The sequence below is a fragment of the Myxocyprinus asiaticus genome, chromosome 17, assembly GCF_019703515.2.
Source record: "Myxocyprinus asiaticus isolate MX2 ecotype Aquarium Trade chromosome 17, UBuf_Myxa_2, whole genome shotgun sequence".
Taxonomy (NCBI): Eukaryota; Metazoa; Chordata; class Actinopteri; order Cypriniformes; family Catostomidae; genus Myxocyprinus; species Myxocyprinus asiaticus.
In genome coordinates, this window is record NC_059360.1 from 4,696,503 (window position 1) to 4,701,151 (window position 4,649).

At 39.6% G+C, this 4,649-nt stretch overlaps 1 pseudogene; it reads left to right on the forward strand.

Annotated features, from left to right (window-relative positions):
* Nucleotides 1–4,267: 4,267 nt before the first annotated feature.
* On the forward strand, nt 4,268–4,386 carry LOC127455637 (uncharacterized; annotated as a pseudogene).
* The last annotated feature ends 263 nt before the right edge of the window (nt 4,387–4,649 follow it).

The window sequence follows — 4,649 nt, forward strand, 5'->3', positions numbered from 1 at the left end:
TTGTTTATAACAATCTAAATGGAATTGTTTAAGAAATAGGGTGCATGGTTGGCTAAAATTTGTATAATGATTGAAACAACAATTCTTGTGAGAGGAATAATATTCTGTTATGTGTTACCATTGTTCAAATCATTCTTGTTTCGAGATATAATGAAACAGATGACACTGATCAATGTTAATGTTCCAATGCGATACAATGACAATTATCCTGGATGGAAAGAAAGACCAAATTGGGAGGAAATTGATTCCTCCAATTAAGATATGTGACCATTCCCCAGACTCAGAGCAGGCAGGGCCTTCCCAACCCAACTTCTCACCAAGGCCAGGAGAGTATCGAACAGTCGACTTCTCAGAGCTTGATGATATCTGCTTCAAGTCAACACAAGGTACTCAAGTAAATAAATCTATTAAAAAGAGGTCCTTTGACCCCTCATATGACAACTATGATTATGAAGATCAGACCACAGATTCTAAGGCAAAGCATAAAGAAAACCCTCAGACTACAGGATTGAAATATAAGGCTACAAAACCACTTTCTCCATACCAGCCTATGCAACCACCATTAACAATGGTGTATGATGATTCAGATTTTGAAACTGAGCCATCATTAAGAGAGGAAAGGCTGTTAGAAAATGCACATCAAAATGACTGGTTTAGATGGGCTGAATACACAGTAAAACAATCAGGAATGTCTAGTTGCGTGTTATGTTCACCATCACCTTTGAAAGAACTTATGGTAGTGCCCAACCCCCATCATTATACACAATATGTACATTATGAACAATATTGCAATAAAACAGATAGAATACCTTTCTGCCCAGCTGAGTGTTTGGCCATATTAAGCAATCCAGACTTCTATTTATTTTATAAAACAAATGAGTGGGGAGATGAATGTAAAAGTCTAGATGTCCGAGTGCCTGCAAGCAAAAGAGACAAACCGTTAGCATATGTAATAGACCCTGGACTTCGATATGAGTGTTTCAATAAATCAAAAGGACAGGTCAATGTGGGAAGATTTCAAGGCAACTGTACTGTAACCTGGCATTTGGACGAAAACCTGCATGACCCAACAACATCACCTACTATACAATGTTTGCAAAAGTTACACTACAGGGGCCTGGGTAGCTCAGTGGTAAAAGATGCTGGCTACCACCCCTGGAGTTCGCTAGTTCGAATCCCAGGGTGTGCTGAGTGACTCCAGCCAGGTCTCCTAAGCAACCAAATTGGCCTGGTTGCTAGGGTGGGTAGAGTCACATGGGGTAACCTCCTCGTGGTTGCTATAATGTGGTTCGTTCTCAGTGGGGCGCGTGGTGAGTTGAGCGCAGATGCCGCGGTGGATGGCGTGAAGCCTCCACACACGCTATGTCTCCGTGGCAACGCGCTCAACAAGCCACGTGATAAGATGCGTGGGTTGATGGTCTCAGACATGGAGGCAACTGGGATTCATCCTCCGCCACCCGGATTGAGGTGAATCACTACACGACCATGAGGACTTAAAAGTGCATTGGGAATTGGGCATTCCAAATTGGGTGGGAAAAAAAAAAAAGTTACACTACAATTAGCAATAACAGCAGGATGATTACAATGCCCAAAGAAAACCTGGTGGGAGGATGTAGGGAATGTAAACCAAACTTTGATCTCTCGTGTGATAAAATTTCATGGAGAACAAACAGTAGCCATAGCAGATTATTTCTGGATTTTTGGTGGAAAAAAATTGCAGGCTACATTACCAAAGAATTGGAAGGGAATATGCACTAGAGTAAGACTAGCACAAGAAGTAACTCTGTTAACATTGAGCCCAGAAGACTCTGAAATCCTGACTGCATCTAGGAAAACTGTACCAAACAAACATAAAGTGAAAAGGGCATATCAGCCTGACCCTAATGTAATAATAGGTGCAATTGGTCAACCTAGAGGAATAGCACAAGAATTTAAGGCCAGAGATTAAATAAAATCAGGCTTTAAGTCTGTATTTGTATGGATAACACCCAATAAAAATGCAGAATGGATCAATTACATTTATTATAATCAGCAGAGATTTATTAATTACACTGATGAAGCATTGAAGGCCTTAGGTGAACAGTTAGCTGCAACCAGCAAAATGACATGGCAAAATAGACAGGCCTTAGACTGGTTATTGGCAGAAAAAGGCGGAGTTTGTGTAATGTTTGGAGCTGACTGTTATAAAATAATACAGCTCCTGATGGATCCTTTAACATAGCCATGAAAAAGCTGAAAAATGTACGAGAAGTGACTTCGAATGCTGGGAGAGATCAACATATTGGCAAATAGTTTGACCACCTATTTGGATCCCGGGGAGAATGGCTTACTAAAGAAGGAATAACAATGGCTGTAGCTATTGTTATTTTTGTGGTGTTGTTGTGTTGTGTTGTGCCTATCTTCAGATCAATGATGGCCAATGTTGCAGATAAACAGATGCTCAATGTGTCAGTAAAGCCATTTGGAGTTGATATAGGGCTAACCATAGGCCCTGGACTGGATGAGCTGGATGAATTCTAGTAAAACCCTGGAATGACACAAGAATGGTAGGGAAGGGGAGCCTTTTTGTTTTGAATCTTTATTTTCAATTTTCTCTTGTTTTTGGATAGCAAGGAAGTCAGTATACTCATTGTATTTTCTTTTATAACAAAATTAGGTAGTACTTTAGAATGGATGGCAGGAAGATAGAGGGTGTTATGTTTATTATTTTTGCATATACCCCTTCCTTTTAAGTTATTATTTTATTTTAAATGATGTTTGTTGTTTAATCAAACCATGTGAATGAATGGGAATGATGAAGGTCTGAAGCAGATCATTATCCGTGTTATGATGTAATGTTACTGGGTAATGTAACCAGAATTAAAAATGAAAGAAGGTGTACAATGATTATCTGTACTATATGTACTTTATAAATGTTTAAGATGTTTGAATCATCTCTGAAGGTACTAATAACCAAGTAAATTACTACAGAATGTGCATTTATGAACTCTAAAAACACTGAAAGTGCCACTGGAGGTACAGAGAATTAAACATCACAAAGACAGGATCGACGAGCACCTCAGTGCTTAGCAGCAAGAGCAAGACTCTACTGGTGGTTTAAAAACCTGCTGTCTGCTCCAACACCACCAGATAGCGCTCCAGGCTACCGGAAATGTCTATGAGTTCCTCTGGCACCGTGGGATGTATCATATGCTGAATGATCTACTGATATTGTCTAATATCTATAGTATGTTAACCTACTGAGATAAGTCCAATCACTGATGTACTCTACATAACTCAAGGCCACCTTTGCATGCACATGCTTTATACAAGAATTTGATTACTGATACCCTCCGGAAAGGAACTTAGCTAGGGAGTGATGAGATCTTTTACTTGTTCTAGTCAAATGTGGAGGGAGATGTTTGGTCTTATTGCTCCTCCGGATTGCAGCTCCATAAGCACATGCATTGTTAGAGGAATGTGTGACTTATATTTGTCACTTGGAAGAGATGAAGGAGACTGGCTTGTGAGGTTGCACTCTGGGAAAGGGCGATAGAAGGTGAGACTTATTATAACTCTCAAATGAGGGAATAAATAGTAGATTTTTATATATCAAATGTAGAAAAGTACTAATATAGAATAGCCTGGACTTGGTGTGTGACCCAGGAGAGGGCATATGAGGTTATTAGAAGTGTGGACTTTGTGTGACCCAGGAGAGGGCATATGAGGATTAAAAGTGCTGATGTTACAAGAAACACTCAGTGCACTAAGCTGTAGCAGAAATGTTGCAAGAAACACTCTGTTTCCTCAGCTGGAGCAATGAACAATAGTGCTGAGACATGAGAAAACTCTGGGAAGAACAGCAAAAATGATTAACACAACCAATAATCAAAAGTAACTATATTATGCTCAGATTGTGATGTATTATTTACTCAGAATGTATACTTTCATGATAAATGAATTTAAAATGTTATTTTTTAAAATGGACTAAAAGCCAGGTTCCCACCATTAAAAAGAGGTCAGGGGCTCTGTGAAATAATGGTGGGAAACAGAATCCATTAGATACAAAAAAATATTAAGAGGGCGTAGACATGAGGTAATGCTAGATAACAAACTGTACTAAACAGTTTTGACCAAGAGAGTCAGATCTCAGCTGGTGTTTCGGTTTTTTTTGTTTTGCTCAATAAACTCTAACCTTTGACACCTGGAACTCCTGACTTTGAGAGTTTTCTTATGGAGAGGGGAGAAAAGTCTTCTACGCTCCACAACACTGGTAAAAGCAACTCTCACTTATGGCCATACAACCATGAGAACGCCTGATCTCATCTGATTTCAGAAACTAAGCAGGGTTGGACCAGGTTAGTACTTGGATGGGAGACCGCCTGGCAATACCTGGTACTTTAAGCTTTTCCTCATTTGTTTTATCTCATACACTCCCCCCTGGATCAATGGGGATTTATTTATTTACACTTGGAGATTGGTTGGTTGATTGATTGATTTTCTTTCCTTTAGCTTTCTCTGAGGCAAAGGACAGACTGCTCCTTTGTCTTGCCTCCTCCAGGGGCAGTAGATAGGCTATTTTTTGCTCCTTCTTGACAGCAACATACAGAGTAGGAAAGTGCAAACAAAGTGCTGTGCTGGCAAAAAATTTGGTGGACACTTTCAAAAGA